This window comes from Lithobates pipiens, unplaced genomic scaffold (genome assembly GCF_037356315.1).
Source record: "Lithobates pipiens isolate NorthernLeopardFrog02 unplaced genomic scaffold, aLitPip1_a1.2 Scaffold_8, whole genome shotgun sequence".
In the NCBI taxonomy this organism is placed as follows: domain Eukaryota; kingdom Metazoa; phylum Chordata; class Amphibia; order Anura; family Ranidae; genus Lithobates; species Lithobates pipiens.
In genome coordinates this window covers 49,418,835-49,446,712 of record NW_027507903.1, presented here as the reverse complement: position 1 = coordinate 49,446,712, position 27,878 = coordinate 49,418,835, and the positions used below count along the sequence as shown (strand labels likewise).

Below are 27,878 nucleotides of genomic sequence, written 5' to 3'. Positions count from 1 at the left end.
ACATTTTGTCTGTCGCTACTGTTTTTTTCTTTACCTCTTGAAAAGGTTAATGGCCTGTATTTTGTACATTGTAAATCCTTCATCTTGCATCTTTCAGTTTTTCAAAGCTGATTCATTGTTAAAGGAAAGCAACCTGTGAAATGCATATAAATGCAGCTAAGCCCAGGTTGAGCTGCGGGAATGAAGCGTGATTTCACTCCCGCATGTCAGTCCTGATTTCGACTGCGATTTCAGAGACATCTGTGCAGGTTTCTGTAAATAGTAGCCCCGAAATCACAAAAAGTAGTACAGAAACTACTTTTTGAAATCGGTGCGGCGCCGCAAATGCAGCGTTGCTAGGGTTGCCACCTGTCCAGGATTCACCCGGACAGTTCTGGTTTGGAATCATGTGTCCGGGTTTTGGACTGTTTGAAACCCGGACACATTATTTAGACTGAACTATGGCTAGGGTTAATGACTGCAGTAGTCTCACCTGAGAGAGTCTGTTACAGTCTTTCACACTGCCCAAAGCCAGCACTAACAACCCCCCCCCCACCAAAACACATGCAGAGGGCACAGGAGAGGGCTTGAACTGCACCTCTTCCCCCCACCTCTCTTTGTCTGCCCACACTCCAATCCCCGGCACTGTGCCTCAGAAAAGGAAATTTGAAGTCCAGTAGCCTCAGATCCATCTCGATGAGAGGTTTTGACTGCCAAGGGGTGAGTGAGCTCACCATTCATCCATCCGTCTGTGACTGAAGTCTTCCCCTTCTCTCTCTTGCCTCTGAGTAAGTACACTAAGGCAAATCAGGGTTCTCAGAGCACCCCTTACATCAGAGTTCCCCTTTACACCAGAGGCCACAGTGTTTCCCCTTACATCAGAGTCCTCTCCGTAAATCAGAGTTCTCAGTGTACAGCCTTAAATCAGTATTCCCAGAGTATCCCTTATGTTAGGGTCCCCAGAGTTCTCCCTTACATCAGAGTCTGCAGAGTCCCCCCTTACAGTGAAAGGGAACTCTGAGTTCAGATGTAAAAGGGGAACTCTGTGGACTCTTATGTAAAGGGGGAACTCTTGTTATTAACTTCATATGATTAGAAATGTTATTTAGTTGCAAAATATATGTATAGTTTATACTATAAAAAAAAAAATTGCTGTGCGCCTCAAAAGGGTTCGGGTTTGACTTGAAGAAAAGGCGGCAACCCTAAGCGTCGCACCGATTAGGACGGTGCCATTGCCGGCAGTTGCCGCCGATTTGACATGTCAGATCGCATGTCAAATCGTACCAATGTGAACCAGGGCTTAATGCGTAAAATAAATGTGTGAAGTCATGGTTAAGGATGAGCTCAGGCGTATTTGTGTCCCGCACGTGCAGAGTCTGCCAGGAAGTCAGCACTGCACAGTGCTAATCACAAGCAGCGAGACATTGTCCCGATCTCTGCAGCTGCGCATTGGGCCAATGTCTCACTGCTTGTGATTAGTGCCGATTTCCTGGCGGGCTCTGCACGTGCAGCATGCGAACACGACAGAGCTCATCCTTACTTATCAAACATAAACTAGAACTTGCGCTAAGTGAAATAAAGTGAACTAAAATATACAATAAAGGACCGCAGCAGCTGTTGCAAAGGTCCTAAAACCTTAAAGTGGTTGTAAACTCTCCCCCACAACTTTGTCCCATGTAAATCAGCATAAAAAAACCTTAATGAACTCTGCTTGTAGATATCTCCTTACTTGCTTAGTATTGTTGTAATCCTTTTTGTTCTTTAGAATGACATTATTGAGCATGTCCAGATCTCCCCTGATTTACCGCACACTCTCTATGTGCTTGTCTGTTTGTTATCAGGACTTCCTATGGCACACCACTGAAATGCCAGGAGGCTGCATAATCACTCAGAGCTTCCTACTACACCCAATGTGACCATGTGACATCACATGCAGTGTAAACCTGGCCATTACTGCAGTCTTATCAGCTGAAGCTGATAAGACTGACACAGGCAAACATTAGACAATCGGCACAAGGAAATACTATGAAATAAAACAAGTCAGCTATGAACAGGGAAGCAGGGTTGCCATAGAAATGTTAGATTGAGAAGGAGGCTTGGTTAACAGTACAGGAAGTGCTCAATGTAAGGGCAGAAATACACTTCCCTGTGGACTCAGAAAACAATACTTAAGCTGGCGCTGCCTAACCCCTGTAAACACTTTTTCTAAAGTTTCTTTAACCACTTTCAGACCGGACCATTTTGCTGGTAAACGACCAGAGGTCTTTTTACACTTTGGCACTGCGCTGCTTTAACTGGTAATTGCGCGGTCATGCAATGTTGTACCCAAACGAAATTTGCGTCCTTTTCTTCCCATAAATAGAGCTTTCTTTTAAAGGTATTTGACTGACTCTGCGATTTTTATTTTTTGCGATATAAACGTAAAAAGACTGCAAATTTTGAAAAAAAATGATATTTTTAATTTTTGTTATTAGAAAAATCCAATAAACTCAATTTTAGTCATACATTTAGGCCAAAATGTATTCAGCCACATGTCTTTGGTAAAAAAAAAGTCAATAACTGTATATTTATTGGTTTGCGCAAAAGTTGCCACATCTACAAACTAAGGTACGTTTTCTGGAATTTACGCAGCTTTTAGTTTACGACTGCCTATCTCAATTCTTGAGGTGCTAAAATGGCAGGGCAGTACAAAACCCCCCCAAATGACCCCATTTTGGAAAGTAGACCCCCTAAGGAAATTGATAAGTGGCATGTTGAGCCCATTGAATATTTTATTTTTTTGCCTCAAGCGATTGAATAATGACAAAAAAAATTTTTTTTTTTTTTTTTTTTTTTTACACAAAGTTGTCACTAAATGATATATTGCTCACGCATGCCATGGGCATATGTGAAATGACACCCCAAAATAAATTCTGCTGCTTCTCCTGAGTATGGGGATACCACATGTGTGGGATTTTTTGGGAGCCTAGCCGCGTACGGGGCCCCGAAAGCCAAGAACCGCCTTCAGGTTTTCTAAGGGCGTAAATATTTGACTTCACTCCTCACTACCTATTACAGTTTTGAAGGCCATAAAATGCCAAGATGGCACAAAACCCCCACAAATGACCCCATTTTAGAAAGTAGACACCCCAAGCTATTTGCTGAGAGGCATGTTGAGTCCATGGAATATTTTATATTTTGCCACAAGTTGCGGGAAAATTACAAACTTTTTTTTTTTTCACAAAGTTGTCACTAAATGATATATTGCTCACGCATGCCATGGGCATATGTGAAATGACACCCCAAAATAAATTCTGCTGCTTCTCCTGAGTACGGGGATACCACATATGTGGGACTTTTTGGGAGCCTAGCCGCGTACGGGGCCCGAAAACCAAGCACCGCCTTCAGGCTTTCTAAGGGCGTTACAGTTTTGAAGGCCATAAAATGCCAAGATGGCACAAACCCCCCCCCAAATGACCCCATTTTGGAAAGTAGACACCCCTAAATTTAGGGGTACACTAGTGAGACTAGGTAATAAATGGCGGGTGCCCTGAAACTATAAAAAAATAACTAACCAACCAGCGTCACCTGTAACAGTTATATGGTGATCACTGGTGAAAGGGTTAACTAGGGGGCAATCAGGGGGCTTTATGCGGTAGTATATGGGGGTCCCTGGCGCTATAAAAAGCTGCGGCGAACCTAAATACCTACCTGCCTAACTAGCGTCACCTGTGACACTAATACAGCGATCAGAAAAACAATCGCTTATTAGGCTGGGTTCACACTGGAGCGATGCGGGAACGCCACGAATCCGCGGCGGGTTCCCGCATCGCATGCCTCCCGGCGGCAGTTCACACTGCCCTATGCGAACTGCTGGGAGTGTCAGTGAAATGTTAATGACCCCCCCAGATCAGTTCGCATATCGCAGTGCGATCTGCAAACTCGGATCGCATGGTGTGAACACCCATGCGATCCGATTCTGCTGCGGACCAAAAAAAGGGTCCCGTGCGAATTTGCGGCGGGTGCGGCGAATGGTTGAACTCGAATCGCACAGAGATCGGATGTGATTTGCACTGCAGTGCGGTGCGAATCACATCCGTTCTCATAAACCGCTGCAATGTGAACCCAGCCTTAGTGACACTGGCGACGGGGGGTGATCACGGGGTTAAACCTTTATTGGGGGGGGGTTAGGGGGGTACATTAGAACTAAAGGGGGCTAACCCTAACTGCCCTAACAGTTATTACAGTCACAAATGACACCAATGCAAAAAAAAAAAAATGCATTGGTGCCACTGTGACTGGGGGGGCAGGGGTAATTGGGGGGGTGATCGGGGGGTAAAGGGGGGGTGTGAGTGTGCCTGGCATGTTCTACTGTGAAGTGTCGTGTTGGTGCAACTCACCGATCCTCTCTCCTCGGTGTCGGAACGAAAAATACCGACACGGAGGAGAGATTACATCACTTCCTCTCCTGTGTTTACATTACAGGAGAGGAAGTGATGTCACGAAGGATTTCCATTCGTCGGGAGCGATCGCGAGGGGGTGGCCATGAATGAATGGCCGCCCCCTCATCCCGGATCGCTCCCGAACGAATACCGACCGCCGCAGGCACCGGGGGGGGTGGCCCGATCGGGCCCCCCACCCGCGGGAAGGCAGGGACGTACAGATACGCCCATATGCCTGCCCGTGCCATTCTGTCGATGTACATCGTCGTGCGGCGGTCGGCAAGTGGTTAAACAGTAAGTAATATGCGATTTGGGCTGGATTACAGTGGCTATAGTTTGATAATTACTTATTATAATGGACTAAATGAAAAGAAGCATCAGAGTGGGAGAGTTTACTTTCTCTTTAATGAGTAAGCTGAATGGTGAAATAACAGCGCTGGCGGACTAAGGCTCCAATATATAACAAAATATCACACACTTGTCAATGTGAAACACAATATAAATATGCAAATGTGAATATACAAAAAAGTGCAAAGTGCTTGTAATAGTCATTAAATGTTCATAAGTATGTGCTTCAAACAAGAAGATCTTGAGTTAATGGACCCTCAGCCTTATAGTCCAGGGGTCAGGAAGGCTTGAAATATGGGGAGATATGAATTAGAAATCCAAAATTTCAAAGATGGTAGATCTCAGAAGAAACCGTGGTAATTTGAAATAGAACAATGTAAAAAAAGAGAGAAGATATACATGTGAAGTACTGGCAGTAAGATAGACACTGCACTGCTAACATATGTCACTCACGAGTAGGGATGAGCTGAACACCCCCCGGTTCGGTTCGCACCAGAACTTTCGAACAGACCCCAAATTCGAACGAACTTTAGAACCCCATTGAAGTCTATGGGACTCGAACGTTCGAAATTAAAAGTGCTAATTTTAACGGCTAATATGCAAGATACTGTCCTAAAAAGGGTTTGGGGACCAGGCTCCTGCCCCAGGGGACATGGGTCAATGCCTAAAATGTTTTTAAAAATGGCCATTTTGGCGGGAGCACTGATTTTAATGACGATTAAAGTGAAAAAAAAGTGAAATATTCCTTTAAATATGGTGCCTGGGGGGTGTCTGTAGTATGCCTGTGAAGTGCCACGTGTTTCCCGTGTTTAGAACAGTCCCTGCACAAAATGACATTAAACGGAAATAACACCATTTAAAATTGCTTGCGGTTTTAATGTTATATCTGGTTCCTGCAATATGGTTGAAAATCATTGAGAAAAATGGCATGGGTAGCCCTCCCTGCCCATTACCAGCCTATTTGGGTCTTGTACGCATATTAAGGGGAACTCTGTACCCATATTAAAAAAAGGAAATGCGTGTGGCCCCCAGGCCCTATATACTCAGAACAGCAGTATACAGGCGGTGCAAACAAGACAGGGACTGTGTAGGTTTGTTGTGTTAAGTTGAATCTGTTTGTAATTTTCAACTGGTACATTTTTAAAGTGTAGCTCCAGTCAAAAAAACTATTTTTAAGCTTTTTGGAAAACATAGGGAAGGGTTATCACCCCTGTATAATTTGTTTTGTCGTCCATCTTTTTTCATCTCACTTGCTGTTGTCTCCTTCCGTTTGCAAGTAGGAGATGTTTGTAAATTGGATGTTTGAAAGTAGGGGCCTGCCCTATATGCTCTGCAGAAATGGCGGAACAAGGTGTTGGTTTTGCCACAACATTGTAAGCCCTCAAAGTGACTCTTGGTGGGCGCTGGAGCACCCTGCTGTGAACGATTATATCAAGAATTGTAATTACATGCCATTGTTGAACAGTGGTAGAAAAATTGACCTTTGGTGGTTGTGGTGCTGGTGCCACAACACTATAAGTCCTCACCGTTACTCTGGGTGGGCACAGGAAGGGGCCCTCCTGTGAAATATTATATCAAGAATTGTAATTACATGTCCCTGTTAAACAGGGGCAGAAAAATTGGGCCTTAGGCACTGGTGCTGGTGCCACCACACTGCAACCTCTCCCATATACAGTAATGGTCCCTCTCCTTGATCCGAAGAATACGAGGATCCTTCCGCAGGCTTTGCAGGATCAGGGAGGCCATGCAGCGTAGGTTAGCTGAGGCATTCGGTCCGGAGTCCCCTGGGTCACTAAGGACAACATGATCCACAGCTACCTCCTCCCAGCCACGTACAAGTCCACGTGTTTCTTGGGACTGTAAATCATCCCTACAAGACTGCTGCTGCTGCTGCTGCTGCTGCTGCTGCTGAGTGCCAGCCTCCACCTCCATGCTGACACAATCCTCCTCCTCATCCTCTTCCTGTGTGATGGGTGGCACAGCAGGAACACTGTCTGGATAAAGGGGGCCTTGAGAGGCAAGGAAGTCCTCCTCTTCCTGCCTCTGTTCTGCCTCAAGTGCCCTGTCCATTATTCCACGCAGCGTATGCTCCAAGAGGTGGACAAGAGGTACAGTGTCACTGATGCATGCACTGTCACTGCTCACCATCCTTGTGGCCTCCTCAAACGGTGACAGGACAGTGCATGCATCCCTGATCATGCCCCACTGGCGTGGTGAGAAAAAACCGAGCTCCCCTGACCCTGTCCTGGTGTCGTAGTCGCACGGGTACTCATTGATGGCCCTCTGCTGCGTGTGCAGCCGCTGCAGCATGGCCAACGTTGAGTTCCATCTGGTGGGCATGTCACATATAAGGCGGTTCTTGGGCAGGTTCAACTCCTTTTGGAGCTCAGCCAGCCGAGCACAGGCATTAAATGATTGTCGGAAATGCACACAGACTTTCCTGGCCTGCTTCAGGACATCCTGTAAGCCGGGGTACCTGCCCAAGAACCGCTGCACCACCAGGTTAAGGACGTGAGCTACACAGGGCACATGGGTCAGTTGTCCCTGTCGGAGGGCGGAGAGGAGGTTGGTGCCATTGTCGCAAACCACCATTCCTGGCTTAAGCTGGCGTGGCGTCAACCACCTCTCGGCCTGCCCCTGCAGAGCTGACAAAACATCCGCCCCAGTGTGGCTCCTGTCCCCCAAACAAACCAGCGCAAGCACGGCATGGCATCGTTTTGCCTGCGTACTTGCGTAGCCCCTGGAACGCCTACGAAGCACCGCTGGTTCTGAGGACAGAGCATTGGAAGAGGCCTTTGAGGAAGAAGAAGAGGAGGGGGTGGAGGAGAGAGGTGTGTCACAACCAATAGTAGCATTTTGGAGGCGTGGTGGCGGAACAACCTCCAACACTACTGCACCTTGTCCTGCATCCTTCCCAGCTGCCAGAAGAGTGACCCAATGGGCCGTGAAAGACAGGTAACGTCCCTGTCCATGCCTGCTGGACCATGAGTCAGCGGTAATATGCACCTTACCGCTGACCGCCCTGTCCAGCGAGGCAAGGACATTGCTTTCCACATGCCGGTAGAGAGCCGGAATCGCCTTCCGTGAGAAAAAGTGGCGTATGGGGACCTGCCACTGAGGAACCGCACATTGTACAAACTCACGGAAGGGGGCCGAGTCTACCAACTGAAAAGGCAGCAGTTGAAGTGCTAGCAATTTAGCCAAGCTAGCATTCAACCGCTGGGCATGTGGATGGCTGGGAGTGAACTTCTTTCGCCGGTCCAGCAGCTGGGGCAGGGACATTTGCCTGCTATAATCGGACATGGGTGTACCGCTAGCAGAGTTCCCGGAAGCACTTGGCTGTGACACACCTAATTCTACACCTTCATTCCTCTCAGAGCAGGTTTCAGAGAGGACTGAAGGTCTAGTGGGGTTGGAGATGCCAGCTGATGAGGAGCAAGGAGAGGTCCGCTTTGTTCTTTGGTGTGGGTCTTTGAGGTACGCTTGCCAACGAGCTGCATGGCAGGTCAACATATGTCTGGTCAAGCATGTGGTGCCCAAGCGGCTGATGTTTTGGCCACGCGAGATACGCTTGAGACATATGTTGCAAATAGCAGCGGTGCGATCTGATGCACTCGTCTCAAAAAAGGCCCACACCAAAGAACTTTTAGAATAACGCGCAGAGGCAGCGCCCTGCACAGGCGGAGCTCTGCGGTGTGATTCAGTCGGTGTGCTGCCCCTAAGCTGGCCCCCGGAGGGCATCCTGCCTCGTTGGACATGTGCCTCCTCCTCCTCCTCCTCTCTCCTTCCAGGCACCCACGTGGAGTCAGTGCCCTCATCATCCCCTCCCTCTTCATCGCTGTAGCAAACCTGGCAGTATGCTGCAGCTTGTGGAACATGACTGCCAGATTGCTGTCCTTCTTGAGCATCCCCTCTCTCTGCGCTCACGCTACTGCCTTCCTCTAGCTGAGTGTCATCATCAGAGCCCACAAAACACTGGGCATCCTCCTGGAGCATGTACCCAACACTGTGCTCACAGAGTTCAGGAGACTCCTCAGGAGGACATGGTGGATCTAGGGAAGGAGTCACTGATGATGACATTGAGAGGAGGGAAGGCGATGCGTTGGCAGCTGCTTTGCTAGTACCCTGAGACTGGGTGAGAGAGGATGAGGAGGATGAAGAGGGCTTGGTCATCCACTCTACCAAGTCGTTGGCATGTTGCGGCTCAACATGTCCAGCTGCCGAAAAGAAGGACAAGCGTGTCCCATGGCCACGTGCTGATGACAATGCACCGCGTCCACGACCAGCACTGTTGTCTCTAGACACAGAGCCTGCTTGCCCTCTTTTATCGGTCCGCGCCTGTCTGCCTCTCCTTGCTGGCCTTCCAGATATGGTAATGGCCTGAAGGGAGTTGGGTAAAAAAGCAGTTGGGTAGTGTATATTGTGCTAGAGGCACACAACACCCACTAACTCCTGCAGATGCCTTTATTATAGAACACCAGAGATAAAGGGGTATATACAGATGTATACTGTGCTGTGCTGGAGGCACACACAACTTCCAATAACTCCTGCAGATGGCAAGTGGTCTCAAATAGAGAAGAGCTATGTAGGTGGATATAGCGGTATGTACTGGGTACAGAGCACACAGACAGCACGCACAAGCTCCTAACACTACTGACTGCAAGCTCTATTATAAAAGATAGATCACTAGCTATATAGGTGAGGTGAATATAGCGGTGTATACTGCGGTCAGGGCACGCAGACAACAACCACTACACAACAGCAAGATCGAAAATCGTCCGAAAACAATCGGTGTGTACTGTGTTGAAGGTACACAGAACACCCACTAACTCCTGCAGATGCCTTTATTATAGAACAGCAGAGATAAAGGGGTATATACAGATGTATACTGTGCTGTGCTGGAGGCACACACAACTTCCAATAACTCCTGCAGATGGCAAGTGGGCTCAAATAGAGAACAGCTATGTAGGTGGATATAGCGGTATGTACTGGGTACAGAGCACGCAGACAGCACGCACAAGCTCCTAACACTACTGACTGCAAGCTCTATTATAAAAGATAGATCACTAGCTATATAGGTGAGGTGAATATAGCGGTGTATACTGCGGTCAGGGCACGCAGACAACAACCACTACACAACAGCAAGATCGAAAGTCGGCCGAAAACGATCGGTGTGTACTGTGTTGAAGCTACACAGAACACCCACTGCTTCAGACGCCAACACACTACACAAGGCCGCCGCGCTGGCGGCCTTATATAGTGTGGGGCGTGCACTACACAGCCTGAGCTATGATTGGCCACAGGCATCCTGCCTGTGGCCAATCATGGCTCTCCTCGCTGCTGGCGCTGCGATTGGCCAAGCATGCGGGGTCACAGTGCATGCTTGGCCAATCATGAGCCAGCAATGCACTGCGCCATCGCAGTGCTTTGTGGGCCGTGAGCGCCACACGAATTTGGCACGAACGGACCAAAATGTTCGGACTTCGCCGAACGGACGAACAGCCGATGTTCGAGTCGAACGTATGTTCGACTCGAACACGAAGCTCATCCCTACTCACGAGACAATGGAAGAAAACAGGCATCAGCGTGTTTCCGGGTCCACAACAGCATGCTTTCCACGGGAACCGGAAGTAGCGTCACTGGTTCACTCTACCGGAAATTACGTTGACGCGTTTCGCCCCTCCTCCAGGGCATCATCAAGGACATCCTTACTTATGGTTACAGAAAACACATTGATCTGTAAATATTGGGCCTTGGTCACAATAGGCAGGTAACATTGAATAATATGGTAACACTGCATAAATCTGTACACCTATATTACAGTTTCCATGGGCAGTTGAGCATTAGAGTCACCCCTAGATACTTTGAATATAGCCTCCTTTTTAACAAGATGCAAATACTAAATGGACAGTAGATGAAGAGGTCTGTCTATTTAACAAGAGTTCAAAAAAGAACTGTACAGCTCACAGGTAAGTCTTTCACATTCACATCTTGTGCTAGCACTGTGATTTCATTTTAGATTGGAGTGTGTGTGTGAGTGTGTATGTGTGTGTGTGGGGGGGGGGGGGGGGTTTAACCGTTGGCAGATTTTTTTGCCATCTGTGTGTCCCTTTTCAGAGATTTCTCCTCACTTCCTGTCCCATAGCCAAACAGGAAGTAAGAGGAAATCACTGCAAATTAAGGGAATACCTTGGGGACCCCGAGGTCACTAGAACTAGTGTCCCCATTGGAAGATTTCCCCTCTATTACTTTTCTGGGGACAACCCAAAATTTGGGATTTTCTTTTACTTTCACTTTTAAGGATAATTGTAAACAGGTCAAATAGAGAAGCTGGAACTCCTTAACAGGGACACAGACATCAACAAAAACTGACAGGTGTTCTAGTCCCTCTCCATTCTATCCAAAACTAAAAAAAAGAAAAAGTTGTGCCTTTAGTTATACTTTAACTATAGGACCCATATACTGTACACAAAGAAATTTAATGTTATTCTTTTTAAAGCAAGGGATGATAGACTTACACTTTTTTTCTGCCGAAATGGGGCATAACACAGTTCCGGCACCTATGGGAGCCCTCTCTGCTCCGACATGTCATATAACAAAATAGCGGGTAGAGGAAGTTTTCTGCACAACTTACTTCCTCTACTGGCTTCTCTGTGATAGCCTATGTGAGTCCAGCCCTCAATCAGGTTGGTCACAGTACTGCAGCTCCTTGTGGCCATCCAAGAGGCAGCTTACATCCCTGCCTGCCGCCTCCAGAGCTACTCTGACAGTTCCGATGAGCAGAGCTCTCTAATCGTCACTTTACTGTGACAAGTTTGAAAGAAAAGAGCCCGCGCATACCATGCACCAGTGGCTGCTTTGCAGAAGAGGAGGTAAGGGGGCTGTGAAAGGGGGGGGGGGGCTTTTGGGAGAGTGAACATCGACAGAGAGAATGGTGAAAGTGAGGTTTTTGGGAATTTTTACAGAGAACTGTGAAGGGGAGGGGGGAGTTGATCTGTGCAATGAAGATGAAGAGAGCTGGAGGGAAATTTTTAGCAGAGGGGAGAGCTGGGGGGTTAGTAGGTAGAACTGGGGGGGGGGGGGCGGGATTTTGCAGAGGGGAGAACTGGCAAAGTGTGTGGTGAGGGGGGATTTATGCAGATAGGGGAGCTGGGGGCAAATTTAAGATTTAGCAGAGAGGAGAGCAGGATGGGGGATATATGTGCAGAGAGGAGAGCTGGGAAAGGGGGAGATTTGTGCAGAGAGGAGAACTGGGAAAGGGGGAGGTGTGGTTGGGGTGGAGTTTGGGTGTGGTTGGGGGTGGGAAGTTGGCTGGGGAGGGAGAGTTCCTTCACCTTTTCTGTGAGAAAAAAAGCCCTGCAGTACATAATATTCAGAAGTGACAGTCAAACACATTTGGCATGCCACCTGTCACGTGAATAATTTTTCCATTATATTTGGGCTTTCCCTGCTGTATATACATTTTTAGTGCAGACTCTTAAATTTATCCATGATGTGATGAGAAGAGATCTCACTTACCCCGCGAGTTGTGTGTTCTGGACATTTTGCAAGATCTAGTGTTACCACCTGCAAAGCTTGTACTCCTCCATTAGCTTTTCCTTCCGTAAAGCGGCAATCCTTTACTGGATGTCCTCTACATCAGTGGTCATCAACCCTGTCCTCAGGGCCCACTAACAGGCCAGGTTTTATCGATTGCCTTGAGGAGTAGGGATGGCCGAACTGTTGGCCCGGTGGTCGGTTTGCGGCGAATTTCGGCTGTTCGCGATTCGCCCAATCGGCGGACTATTGCCGCTGTTCGCTGTGTAAAAGAACTTTGACCTATGATGACACATCCATCATGGGGTACAGGACAGCCAATTGAGACATTACAGCACATGGACAATTGGACATTCCCCCTAACTTATAAATAGACCCGATCCGGCGGCCATTTTACATTCTTTCTACTGTCACTATAGGGAGAGGTTGCTGTGTGGAGCAGGGAGAGACTGCAGTGACCCAAATTGCTAGCTATTAGGTCCACAAAAGTCCTTTTAAGGACTGGTATGGTGTAGGTGTAGTTCAGGATATAGGTTTGAGGCACTGCTATTCAAGTCATTGTTGCAGCAGATTGTCTTTTGTCAGTGCAGAGAGGGACAGACAGGACGCTTTGTGTAGCAGAGAGGGACAGTCAGTTTAATCATTAGCTGTTACTATTAGGTCCACAAAAGTCCTTTTCAGGACTGGTATGGTGTAGTACAGGATATAGCTTTGAGTGCACTGCTATTCAAGTTATTGTTGCAGCAGCCTGTGTTTTGTCAGTGTACAGAGGGACAGACAGGACGCTGTGTGTAGCAGTGAGGGACAGTCAGTTTAATCATTAGCTGTTACTATTAGGTCCACAAAGGTCCTTTTCAGGACTGGTATGGTAATAGGGTTGTACATGTATAATATTCTTTCTTCCAAATATAGAAAGAATATTATACTTGACTGCTGCCCTTATGCTGCAGCAGTCCTTTATCAGTATAGGGACTGAGGTACAGTCTGCTAATCACAACCTACTAGTTCCACAAAGGTCCTTATAAGGACTGGTAAGGTATAGCGTAGTACAGTATATAGGGTTGAGTGAGGTACAGTCTGCTAATCACAACCTACTAGTTCCACAAAGGTCCTTATAAGGACTGGTAAGGTATAGCGTAGTACAGTCTATAGGGTTGAGTGAGGTACAGTCTGCTAATCCTTAAGAACTGGTATAGGTCCACAATATATAGGGTTGAGGTGCACTACTGCTGACTGCTGCCCTATTCTGCAGCAGTCCTTTATCAGTATAGGGACTGGGTTACAGTCTGCTAATCACTAGCTACTAGTCCCACAAAGGTCCTTCTAAGGACTGGTATGGTATAGCGTAGTACAGTATATAGGGTTGAGTGAAGTACAGTCTGCTAATCACAACCTACTAGTTCCACAAAGGTCCTTATAAGGACTGGTAAGGTATAGCGTAGTACAGTCTATAGGGTTGAGTGAGGTACAGTCTGCTAATCCTTAAGGACTGGTATAGGTCCACAATATATAGGGTTGAGGTGCACTACTGCTGACTGCTGCCCTATTCTGCAGCAGTCCTTTATCAGTATAGGGACTGAGGTACACTCTGCTAATCACAACCTACTAGTTCCACAAAGGTCCTTCTAAGGACTGGTATGGTATAGAGTAGTACAGTATATAGGGTTGAGTGAGGTACAGTCTGCTAATCACAACCTACTAGTTCCACAATGGTCCTTATAAGGACTGGTAAGGTATAGCGTAGTACAGTCTATAGGGTTGAGTGAGGTACAGTCTGCTAATCCTTAAGGACTGGTATAGGTCCACAATATATAGGGTTGAGGTGCACTACTGCTGACTGCTGCCCTATTCTGCAGCAGTCCTTTATCAGTATAGGGACTGAGGTACAGTCTGCTAATCACTAGCTACTAGTCCCACAAAGGTCCTTCTAAGGACTGGTATGGTATAGTGTAGTACAGTATATAGGGTTGAGTGAGGTACAGTCTGCTAATCCCTAGCTACTAGTTCCACAAAGGTCCTTAAGGACTGGTATAGGTGTACTATTTGGTGTGCAATATATAGTTGTGTAATACACGTATAAAATACTTGCACATACTGGACTTCCTCCTGGGGCTGCTTATTATGAGAGGCTCCCACCATCCCTGTGCTGTGCTGACTTCCTCCTGGGGCTGCTTATTATGAGGGGCTCCCACCATCCCTGTGCTATGCTGACTTCCTCCTGGGGCTGCTTATTATGAGGGGCTCCCACCATCCCTGTGCTGTGCTGACTTCCTCCTGGGGCTGCTTATTATGAGGGGCTCCCACCATCCCTGTGCTGTGCTGACTTCCTCCTGGGGCTGCTTATTATGAGGGGCTCCCACCATCCCTGTGCTATGCTGACTTCCTCCTGGGGCTGCTTATTATGTGGGGCTCCCACCATCCCTGTGCTGTGCTGACTTCCTCCTGGGGCTGCTTATTATGAGGGGCTCCCACTATCCCTGTGCTGTGCTGACTTCCTCCTGGGGCTGTACCTCTGCTGTGCATATTATGAGGGGCTCCCACCATCCCTGTGCTGTGCTGACTTCCTCCTGGGGCTGTACCTCTGCTGTGCATATTATGAGGGGCTACCACCATCCCTGTGCTATGCTCATTATGAGGGGCTCCCACCATCCCTGTGCTATGCTGACTTCCTCCTGGGGCTGCTTATTATGAGGGGTTCCCACCACCCCTGTGCTATGCTGACTTCCTCCTGGGGCTGCTTATTATGAGGGGCTCCCACCATCCCTATGCTGTGCTGACTTCCTCCTGGGGCTGCTTATTATGAGGGGCCCCCACCATCCCTGTGCTATGCTGACTTCCTCCTGGTGCTGCTTATTATGAGGGGCTCCCACCATCCCTGTGCTATGCTGACATCCTCCTGGGGCTGCTTATTATGAGGGGCTCCCACCATCCCTGTGCTGTGCTGACTTCCTCCTGGGGCTGTACCTCTGCTGTGCATATTATGAGGGGCTCCCACCATCCCTGTGCTATGCTCATTATGAGGGGCTCCCACCATCCCTGTGCTATGCTGACTTCCTCCTGGGGCTGCTTATTATGAGGGGCTCCCACCATCCCTGTGCTATGCTGACTTCCTCCTGGGGCTGTACCTCTGATGTGCATATTATGAGGGGCTCCCACCATCCCTGTGCTATGCTCATTATGAGGGTCTCCCACCATCCCTGTGCTATGCTGACTTCCTCCTGGGGCTGCTTACGGTGTAGGTGTCTGTGCTGTATATCACGGTGCTGGTGTCAGTGCTTTATGTCACGCTGCGGATGTCAGTGCTCTCTATCACGGTGCTGGTGTCAGATCACTCTATCACGGTGCAGGTGTTAGTGCTGTATATCACGGTGCTGGTGTCAGTGCTTTATGTCACGCTGCTGATGTCACTGCTCTCTATCACAGTGCTGGTGTCAGATCACTCTATCACGGTGCAGGTGTCAGTGCTCTATATCACGGTGCTGATGTCAGTGCTCTCTATCACGGTGCTGGTGTCAGATCACTCTATCACGGTGCAGGTGTCAGTGCTGTATATCACGGTGCTGATTAGAGGTCGACCGATATATCGACCGGCCAATATATCGACCGGCCGATATATCGGCCGATATTTGCCGTTTTTTAATTAATCGGCATCGGCAGATTGTGCTGATAAAAAGGCCGATTTAGAACAGCGGGACTTGGAAAGACTTCTGTAATAGAAGTCAGTGTAAGTTGCCTGAGTCGTCATAGAAACGACTTGTCTCCTCTCTGGGCAGTCTGCCAAGAAAAGAACAAAAAGATACAATGTTTACACTTGAATGAATGAAATCATCTCAGTGTGTAGAAGTTCTCAGTTTAACCATTTAAAGACTAAATCTTTTCTGACACTTGTTGCTTACAAATAAAAATCCTGTATTTTCTGCCAGAAAATCACTTAGACCCCCCAAAAATTATATATATATTTTTTTAGCAGAGATCCTAGGGAATAAAATAGCGGTTGTTTTGCAATATTTTATGTCACACGGCATTTGCACAGAGGTCTTTCAAATGCATTTTTTTGGGAAAAAAATACACTATTTAAAAAAAAAAAAACATTTTTTTAAAAACAGTAAAGTTAGCCCATTTTTCTTTTGTCCAAAAGTTTTGACTACCTGTTTTTATTATATAGGTTTTTTTTTTTTTTATCTAAATCATACATACAAGTAAACTGATTGGAGGTTTGTTTTGTTTAATAAATGTTTAAATGTAAGAAATTTTCTGTATCACTTATGAAGGCTGTTTTCACACTGGAGCGGGCGGGCGTTGATGGTAAAACGCTGCAAGTTTTAGCGGCTCTTTACCATCATTTTAGTGGTGCTATTTGGCTGCTAGTGGGGCACATAAAACCCAGATAGCGGCCAATGAAGAGGTTAAATGCGCCCGTGAAGCACCGCTGCCAAATCACATTGCATGCGCTTCGGAAGTGGTGCCCATTGATATCAATGGGCAGGAGTGGTGGAGGAGCGGTATACACCACTCCAAACGTGCTGCTTGCAGGACTTTTTTTAAGATCCTGCCAGCGCATCGCCTTAGTGCCCGTTCACACTACCGCGACTTGTCAGGCGACTTGGTCTCCTCCATTACCTTCATGCGCTCCTGAGTCCTGAATTGTCACAACAATTTCACATATAAAAAAAGAATGCTTGTAGTTGTCGATCCCAGATTCACCTCATACATGTGTTATGTCATTGGCCATGTGGTGGGACTATGTGTGCACAGCTAGTAATTATTTTGTGGCTGCAAATATGACCTGTAGGTTTGTAAAGTTTGCCTCCCATTGAAGTCAATGGGGCCCGCCGCGAATGTTACGGTTCGCAAACTTTCGACCACGTTCGCGTTTCGCCTTCACGAAACGTCTCGTTGGAAGTTCGTCCATCACTATTGAGGAGATGCAGACTAGAATACTACAATCACTGAGCAGCAAATGATATCACCTGTGATGTATTTCAGTTATCTTGCGAACTTGGCCTGTTAGTGGGCCCTGAGGACAGGGTTGATGACCTCTGCTCTACGTGTCCTAGCCCATCCCATAGAATGAATCACCTAAATCAGGAGTCTCAAACTGGTGGTCCTCCAGCTGTTGCAAAACTACAAGTCCCATGAGATATTGCAAGCACGACTTCCACAGGCAGAGGTATGATGGGACTTGTAGTTTTGCAACAGATGGAGGACCGCCAGTTTGAGACCCCTGACCTACATGATGCCTTTACCTTAAGGCTGGGTTCACACTATTTGCGGCGCCGGGCACAGCATGGGGTCCGGTGTGTCCCCATTCACCGTTTCAGGTCCAAATTGGGAAAAAAAATTTGCCTCAATTCGGACCCGCAACAGAGCCAAAGATGCACAGGACCCTTCTGCTGTACGCTCCGTGGCCACCCCGGAGATATGTGAACCAGCTCCATAGAGAGTTGGTCACACTCTCCTGTCATGCGAATTGGATGCGGGGTAACTGTTTATTGAGTTTTGCTATGATACAATTCCATACAGAAGTATTGTACATTCACTTGTGATACTATAGTGATTACGGTGCTGCCTTCTAGTAGACTGCTTGTTATCCTGTTTAAGATGGACTTATTTTATTAAAGGTATTCAGGGGTCAATTCCTGGGGAAAAAAGTGTGGGAACTCCCACCCAAGATCCACTAGCCCACCAAAAAAACGATGGGACACTATTCCTCCCACTGCCACTCTATACACTTGAGCTAGCTGTGGGGGCTTACCAAAGAAACACGTGTGTGTCCCTCCACTCAGCAGGGCCATCAGGTACTCACGAGTCTGCTGTTCCTGGCCGCCATAGTCGCCACCGCATCAGTACAAGCTGGAACAACTTCCAATCCAGTCCTCACGTCGGCACCTGGCTCTCTCTTCACAACTCTGCCCTTGCAATTTGTAGAGTGCGCCAGTGCTAGGACAAGCTCATCATATGCCCCCTTCTAGCACAAATACCCCCCCAGCACAAATCCTCACTCCTCACATCCCCCTACAACATAAATCCACAAACCGCCAATCCCCCCTCTCAGCACAGACCCCCATCCCCTCCATCTCCCCCTAACAGCAAAAATCCCACCTTTCAGCACAAATCCTCACCCTCATCTAACCCCCCTTCTCAGCACACACCCTTGCCTTCACCTTCTTTCCTAGCACACATCCTTCCCTATCTCTCCCTCCCAGCACAAATCCTCCGCCATCTCCTCACCCCAGCATAAATTCTCCCTTTCATCACAAATCCTCTCATCTCCCCATCTCGGCATAAATTCCCCCTCTTAGCAAAAATCATCCCCCCTCTCCCCCTCTCAGCAAAAAAAGTCCCCCTCTCAGCAAAACCCCCCCATCTCAAACCTGTGCCTCCTTCTCTTCCCTCCCAGCACAAATCCTCCTCATCTCCCCCTCCCAGCATATATTCCCCTTCTTATAAAAAAAACCTCCCCCATCTCCCCCTCCCAGCAAAAATCCCTCCTCTCATCACAAATCCTCCCCCAAACCCGTTCCAGTACAAATCCCCCTCCCAGCTCCTTCTCCTGTTCTGTAAGAGCAGCCTGATATGCTGGGACTTGTATTGCCCTAGATTATAGGGGACTATAGAATGGCAGCCTACTCTGCTGGGACTTTTAGTGCCCTCTGTGGGGGACTGAGGATTCCTCAGTCCCCCCACAGTCTAGGGCACTACAAGTCCTAACATAGGAGGCTGCCATATCTCAGCCCCCAAAGGAGGGCACTACAAGTCCCAGCAGAGCGGGCTGTCACCAGTCCTCTAAACACAGCATGAGGAGACCGCACAGCCTTTCACCCCCATACATTCCTCCCCACTCTCCCCTTACTATAGTGTCCGGCTCCTGGCCGGCGGCCGCCCCTCTCCAGAGTCTGGGCGGCATGTCACACTGCATGGTGGGGCAGTGGGCGGGATTTCCCCTTGTCAGACACGTCCCCCCTCCCAGACTCCGGTGCAGCACACAAGGCTGGAGATCACTCCGGCACTGCTCAGACACCTCAGTAGCTGTGGGCAGCAGTGGCCGGAAATACAGACTGGGCATTGGCAGATGCGGCTGCCGACTTCGTTCCTGCACTGTGTCCTTCTGTCCTTCTCTATGTGGCAATGCTGGGCATTATTAAAGGATCGGCTTGGGCAGCTCTAGCCCTGCAAAGGGAACGGCGTTCCTGCTGTGAAAAAAGTGCAGGGACGCCGTTCCCATGCGTTCCCGCAGGACTCGAGCCCTGAAGGTATTTATGTAGAGCTGAACATTTAGGCTGGCCATACTTGATGCAAGCAATTTGCTAAATTTACACATCAACAAGGATAGTGCTGACAGGGAAATCTCTCCTGCCCTGGCAGGAAGGTGGGGGAAGCCATCCTTACTAGCGGCTATAGCAGCTGCTAGCAATAATCGTAAGTGAACCCGACAGGCTGGTTATACCCAAGTTGATTGATCAACTTGGTACATTCAGCCTGCCCAATAATGATTTGAATCTTGGCCGCTTCAGCAGGAAGATTTGTGTAGGACCAGCTTAACACAGTGATATACATATTTTAGTGCATTCGTACCAGTCCCTGCCCTCAGGGAGCTTAAAATCTAAAGTCCATATATCACATGCATACCTGTGCTTACTTGGGCTAATTTAGACAGAAGCCAATTAACCTACCAGCATGTTTTTGGAATACAGGTGGAAACCAAAGGGAGAACAAGGCTAAGTTCACACTAATGATATGCGATTTCAATGAGTTTTTTAGTGCTTTTTGAAAGATCACCGGCAGGGCGATGTCATACTTGTCCCTCTGTGATTCCAATGAGTTTGCAATGCAATTTGTTATCTCTCTTTCTCTCTCATTCTCTCCCTGGAAATATCTTCAGAAATACAGCAGTCCTGGAAAATGGACTGGAATTGCATTGCATTTGAACACATGCATTTTGCATTCTGTTTTCATTTTACTTATGTAGCACTGACTCCCGAAGGAGCGGCTGGTTTCATGGGATTACCGTTACCTTCTTCACCTCGATTTGGGTCTAGGGGTTTCCCGGGGTAGATGGCCCAAGAACTATAAAGACTGACAACAGATCCGCTTAAAGGGATTTTTATTTGCAAAAATGTAGTTAACAGTATAGGATCAGAGGGTTTAGGTGAAAAGTGCAGGTACTCTTAATGTCAAAGACAGTATAGGAGAACTCTCTTACTTTAAATAAATCCAGAGAATAGCCATTCACAGCTGGATCTTCACCCTAATTGGATAGTCCTTCTCTCCCCAGGCCTAGCAGCCAACAGGGTGCTAGAATCAGGAACAAGTCTCTGCCACAGACTTTATGATAGAACAAGTGTAAGGAAACTTGAAACTTGTAGAACGCTCGTGTGGTACCAGTATCTTGCAGCCGGTCCGGCGATACCGCAGGAGATTGGATTCGCTTAGGTCCTTCAGCTTTACCAGTCTCTTGTCGAGAAGCCAACCCTTGCATGGCCTTCTCCCGAAGAGTCCTCCCCTGGATAACTTCGAAGTTGCTGGGCCTCTCCACAACCTGATACGGCACCGGACCACCTTCGAATCCTTCCTTTAGTTTCCTTGCCTCGGGGCTGGCCAGCCCTGAGACGTAAAATTGGGTGGATCCGCACCCCAGGCCATAGGCGTCCTGGGGGCTGGTCAGGAGGACCAAGGAGTCAGAACATACTTCTGGACCGGAACCCCGAAACACGTGACGTCTGCATCTTAAGTACCCTCTCCCGGAAGGCACAGCAAGAGTGACACTCTCACTGGGCTGATTCCGAGAGAAAGTAACTTTAAAGCACCCAACCAGACTGTGTTACCATGCCTGCCAGAAGTGACAGTGTCCCCCATGGCCAAGCAGAACACCTTGTAGTCTAGTCAGACTGATGCTCAAAATTTGGAGTAATCAAACCAAAACCAAACTGCGGTTTAGATTAAACATTACATTTCAAAAACACATAGCGCATGCTCTTCAGGAGCCGGCACTACACTTACAAAATCACACTGCGTCGCACAAAACACACACAGGACCCTTTCTCAAATCACCTCACTTTCAGACTGCATACAGTATGTGTGAATGTCCTCCACATGTTATTTTACTTGACATGAGATTCAATGTATTTAGGAACGCATCCAAAATTGCATCAGTGATTGCATCAAGTAAACTCCATGCAGGTAGTGTCCTGATTGGTTTTTAAACCAAGAAAACGAATGTTGCAAGTCGTAAGTGCTAATCACTAAGCCCCAATGCTACCCATGTAATCACTTGTACTTAGTATCTTGTACTGTATTCGTCTTTTTTGTACCCAGCTTTCTTTACTCAATAAAATATCATTTGAAAAAAAAAAAAAAATCTGCAACATTATTCATAAAGCCCATCACAGTTCAAAGCTGATCTTTGTTGTCAGGGAATCTAAGGTTTTGTGACTGAATGCTTACAGTTAATAAAGGCCAGCAGCTGCTCCAGCTACAGGCCGTGTTTGGTCTTCAGTTCTTCATAATGTCCTCTATGCCCAGTGTTATTCTGAGTGCTAAGTCTAAGTGCATCATGTCCTCTGTGTATTTTCAAAGAAAATAATTTACTTGTCCAAGGGCAAGATAAATCGTTTATTTTCTAATGAAATGACCACAACAATCAGCTTCGGTTTGCTCAGTCATTATTATGTTGAGATGCAAATTTCAACATGCCATCTTTCAAGAATCCTAGTTGTCATATTAAAATGAACTTAGACTTTTTACGTGTGTCTAGACTTAGAGCATATGTCAAATGTTAGAAGATAATATAATGACACTAATGCTATGTTGTCACGGCAACTAATGTTCTATAATGCAATGTGTACAGGTTAAAAAGACCAGCAGCTTTTCTAGACCTCAGCTGGTATAATGTCTTCAATAGCTTCGGCAACAAAAATGGAAACTGAAGCACCACATCACTGCTAAGAGGTCCGCATACAACTCTATTCCATTAAAAGTCCATAAAAGTCAGGGGATAATCCAAAAAGTCTAAAGATGCCCCCTTCATCAGGGTTAAAAAATCATAAGGACATCAAAATTTCAACACATTATCCCCTCCTCATATTATCGATATAATGAGGGGATACTGTACTGATATGAAGATGTACTTATGTTATTTCTTGCCCCAATAAAGGTGCATCTTTGGACCACCAAAATCCATTGGATGCTCTTTAGATGGCCCCACTGACTTTTATTTGGATATGGACTTCTTATGCCACATGCACACGAGCGGATTTTCCGTCTGAAAAATCTTGGATGGTTTTTCTGACGGAATTCCGCTCAAACTTGGCTTGCATACACATGGTCACACAAAAGCTCGCAGTCAAGACCAAGGTAATGTACAACACTATAATGAGCTGAGAAAATTAAGTTCAATGCTTCTGAGCATGCGTTGAATTGTTTCCGAGCATACGTAGGAATTTTACTTGTCGGAAATTGCTACAGGCGATCAGAATTTCCAATCAAAACTTTTTCCAACTGAAAAATTGAGAACCTGCTCTCAGTCTTTTGCTGGTGGGAATTCGGCCAGCAAAAGTCTGATGGAGCATACACGCGGTCGCATTTTCCGACCAAAAGCTCTCATCGGTCTTTTGCTGGCCAAAGTTCCGCTCATGTGTACGCGGCATTAGCTGTGGTGGCAATGCTTCAATTTTTCTTTTTGCTACATTACACTACATGTCAAGGAGACCATAGAGATTCTCTGGAGTGTGGAAGCCGCCTGCCCCAGAAACCAGATCATTTACATCAACATCAATAGGATAGCAAAACCAAATAGAAAACATTACATGTCCAGTGCCATTTTCCCACTCTCTTTAATAGTTCCAGGGGTGCCCTATCACTTTTATAGTGGTGCACAATGATAATGTACTATTTGAAGTGATCTGTGTTGTCATCATACTGAGTTCCAATGTACAGGGACTTAAAAAATGGTAAATTATAATAACAGACAATTGTTTTGATGTGCTATTGATTGGAGAACCTCAATTGGGATACCAACTCAAAGGTCATGTTTATGGAAAAGATTATACATGTCCGCATAGTAACATTAAAACGGTCACATGAAGTGACCAATCTCCTAATATTATGAAGCAGCAATGGCAATGTTAGCAGACGAGTCTGTGGAAGACTTTACAGTGAAAGGCTCAACCATCATTTGACACCTCTGAACATCATTGTGACATCAAACCCTTCTGTATTGAAAGTTTTATTATGCACATATTAAGGACCTGCTACAAAGAGAAAAGAATCTCCTTCAAAATTATAGGTCAGTTCACGGTCTACAGAACATGTTAATTCAATAACAGAGTAGCATCAAACCAGCACCTGCAACATTCCATTATGTCCTTTGGAATGACAGTATGCATTTACTTTTATGAGCACACCAGGCACAGAGGCACTTGACCTTCTTCTGCTACACCATAGATACTTGAGTATGCTGTGTCTATGAGAGCTCTTAACTTTTCAAAACTTTAAGTGCTCAACAAACTGTGTTGACACTTATTTCACACGGTCACCACTGGGACACACTGTACCGTCCGGGTACGCTTTACTTCAGTGGACTGTCAACTTTACCTGGGAGCTCTCCTAAACTCCCCCACAAATGGTATTCTGTCTCTAACCTATAATGCCTGTTAATGGCTGTTGGACCTACATATCCATGGTCCTTTATGGGCTGTACCAGCTCTAGCCTCTAATAGCAATCAGCCAGCCAAGTGGCTACATTTTTCTTAATGGCATGTTGATTAAAGCTGAGCTTCAGAATGAGGTAAAACCTAAAAATCTTAGACAGGCACAATAAGATCTGGGAGCTTTGGCATCTCAGGGAAGACCAGCGTAGTGAGCCTTTCCATCTATCCACATCTCCTTATTTTCTTTTAGCGGCTATGGGGTGGTCTGGAGAGTGGAGAGACCTACTCTTTCTTCTTCCTTCTCTCTTCTCCTTATTTTTTTTAGCGGTTATGGGGTGGTCTGGAGAGTGGAGAGACCTACTCTTTCTTCTTCCTTCTCTCTTCTACTTATATTTCTCATCATCCCTTTTCTTTTCTTTTACTCTTTTAGTTATGTTTTGTTTCTTTTGTGACACATTTTTGGCGAAATACAATTTGTGGTTCAGCTTGATGTACAGGAATCACGTGTCCTGTACCTAGAAATTTTATACTTTGTATAGATTAGAGAAAGGGTTCATCATGGAACAGGGAAATTGTTCATAGATTCTCTAGATGTTTTTGTAACCCACCAATGTGATAATTCTCTTGATTTTTTTTTTACTAGAGAATGGCGTGAAAAGTATTGTATGTTTTGGGAAATGTTCAATAAAAATGATTTATTAAAAACCCCAAAAAATCTAAAAGACCCATTTAGTCTTGGGGTGCAGGGATAAGGTGTATTAGTCCCCCCCCCCCACTCTACACTTTTCTCTTCTACACAAAGCTCCAAGCAGTGGGCAATCCCTTGGCATCATCACATACAGTGCAGGGCATTGTATGTGAGGAGCCAAGCATGAGACTGTGGCCCAAAGTCTTAGAGAGTTGGCAGCACTAGACCAGTTGCACAGCTGAAGGATCTTTGCTGGAGTGACAAATAAAGTAAATAGTGCTCCTTATTCATGTACCCTTAGATTGAACAAGCATTAATCCTTGCAGTGTGAGGGGCCCCACTGCAAAGGTTCATTTTGTGCGTTTCCTGGAGTTCAGCTTTAACCCCTTCCTATCCAGCCTCAGCATCCCTTTAAATGGATCTCTACGCCCAAGGGGCAGGTTGGATGCCCGATCACTTGACTGCTGTGATTGGCTGTCACAGTGGTCACATGACCAAGAGCCAATCCCGCTGGCTCTTGATCATGACTAGAGACCAAGAGCTGTGTATAACACTGTTCTAGGAGTGTGCTCTCAGCACAGAAACTTTTTTGTCATCCATGGATGCATTTGTGGTAACCGCTTCCCGACCACCTCACTCAGATATACTGCGGCAGAAGGGCACGTACAGGCAGATTAACGTACCTGTACGTTGCCCTTTAATAGGCGGCCTGCGGACATGCCCGCCGGGAGCTCCGTGAGCATGATCGCGGGTCCCGCGGACTCGATGTCCACATGGATACCCGCGATCGTCTCACGGGGAGGAAGAACGGGGAAATGCTAATGTAAACAAGCATCTCCCCATTCTGCCTAATGACACTGACACTGATCACAGCTCCCTGTAATGGGGAGCAGTAATCAGTGTCGTGTCACACACAGCCCCTCCCCCCCACAGTTAGAATCACTTAACCCCTACAGCGCCACCTAATGGTTAACCCCTTCACTGCCAGTCACATTTACACAATAATCAATGCATTTTAATTGCACTGATCGCTGTATAAATGTGAATGGTCCCAAAATTGTGGCAAAAATGTCAGATGTGTCCGCTATAATGTCACAGTCCCGATAAAAATCGCTGATAGCCGCCATTACTAGTAAAAAAAATTAAAAAAATAAAAATGCCATAAAACTATCCCCTATTTTGTAGACGCTATAACTTTTGCGTAAACCAAAACAAGACCAATCAAGACATAATAGACACAAATTAATGCAGCTCTGTAATCAATACATCATTAAAAGTATTTTTTAAATGGTTTGTAAAGGCAATTTGTTTTTTAAATAACAAACATGTTATACTTGCTTGCTCTGTGCAGTGGTTTTGCACAGAGCAGCTCCAATCCTCCTATTCACAGGATCCCCGCTGGCACTCTGGTTCATTCCCACCTGCCGATTGCCCCCTCAACAAGCTGCTTATTCTGAGAGCTCACTCCCAAGCCATGCTGTCTGTGTCCATAAGACACAAAGAGCGCAGCTCAGCCCCATCCCCAGCTCCCTTGTTACTAGCTGTGATTGACAGCATACCAATGGCCCCTGCTGCTGCATCTCAGCCAATGAGGAGCGAGATGCCTGGGAGAGCTGCTGCTCTCATGCACATAGTTGAATCGAAATTGGGCTCAGATAAGTATTAGGGGCGGCTGAGGACGGGAGCTGCACACAGAAGGTTTTTTACCTTCATGCATTTTTAGCATGAAGGTAAAAAACCTTCAGCCTTTACAACTACTTTACTGAAAGCAGTTGTACCTGAATTTGACTCTTTTGCAGTGCCTGTACAGCAGGCCAGGGGTGTGAGATGATGTAGATGTTGTATAAGCCGAAAATCGTAATGGACATTTCCAAGACTTTGTCCTTATATGAGAGACTTTTCTGACAATTTGTTAAGCCTCCATTCTCTAGCATACACACAGACACGTACATCTCATCATCTGTCATAATGGATAAATACATCTGTTTTTTCCTGTTGAGATAACCTCTACTTACTGCCTATGTAACACCACTAACTGATCTTGTGACAGTTCATATCTGCAGGACATCAGAACTGTTCATTTTATCTTTCTTTTAGCTAGAGGGTAACAAGGACGTTGAACTTAAAAAAATGAAATAAAAAAAAAAATATTAACTGTCCACTGTCCATATAGAATATGTACATTTTGTTACGTTACATTTTGCGTAATATCCTCCCACTCCTTTGGGACGTATTTTCTGTTTATACTAATATTCTAGTGCTTAAAAGCTAATGCAGAAGAATTCATTAGAACAATTGCTTTTTTACTCTAACTGTTCTCACACATGTTAAATAAACTTTCACATTTCAGAAGTCTTTGTTCCTGAAAGGGGATGTGTCCATGATGGACAGAGAGGAAGGGATAGCAGAAGGAGAGCCAATCTGTTTATTTGCTGATGGGGGGGGGGGGGGGGGGCAGAGTGATTGAAGGATGAGTTCATCACTGTGCTGCTTCTCCTGCCACTGTCCAGTCACTGGGGGAAGGTCCAGGACAGTCTGGTTTTAGGGGAAATTAATTGACTGATGTTGGCCATCAGACTGAGGGCATATTGGATATTGTGAAGGAAAATAAGTACTGTGAGGGAGAGCTCTGGATTGAAAGTGAATATTGCAACAATGCTGTTTTTCATTCTATTTTTTTAATGGTTTATTCATTTTATCTTGTTGTTTTTGGCTGGAGTTCTACTATAAGTAAATAAAATAGTTCAATCGACCAACCTGCCCAAACATGTACAACTGTGAAATAATTAGAGGACTCTCCATACTTACCTCCTTCTCTCCCTACAAAAAGTACCTTCATTGACCCAAATGACCCACTGCCCTAAAAACGTCCCAGTGATATATACAGTATCTCACAAAAGTGAGTACACATCTCACATTTTTGGTAAATATTTTATTCTATCTTTTCATGTGGCAATACTAAGAAATCACACTTTTCTGCAATGTAAAGTAGTGAGGGTACAGATTGTATAACAGTGTTAATTTGCTGTCCCTTCAAAATAACTCAACACACAGTCATTAATGTCTAAACTACTGGCAACTAAAGTGATTACACCCCTAAGTGAAAATGTCCTTATTGGGCCCAATTAGCCATTTCCCTCCCCGGTGTTATATGACTCGTTAATGATACAAGGTCCCAGGTGTGAATAGGGAGCAGGTGTGTTAAATTTGGTGTTATCGCTCTCACTCTCTCATACTGGTCATACTGCCTCATATCCA

The 27,878-nt window shown here is 46.3% G+C and overlaps 1 long non-coding RNA gene across 1 annotated transcript in view; it reads left to right on the top strand.

The window, feature by feature from the left end:
- The first annotated feature begins 11,479 nt into the window (after nt 1–11,479).
- The window catches only part of LOC143963697 (uncharacterized), a 36,908-nt gene continuing 20,509 nt past the window's right edge, over nt 11,480–27,878 (top strand). The window contains exon 1 of the long non-coding RNA XR_013271025.1: nt 11,480–11,620. This is a non-coding gene — a long non-coding RNA (uncharacterized LOC143963697). The remainder of the gene's footprint in view (nt 11,621–27,878) is intronic.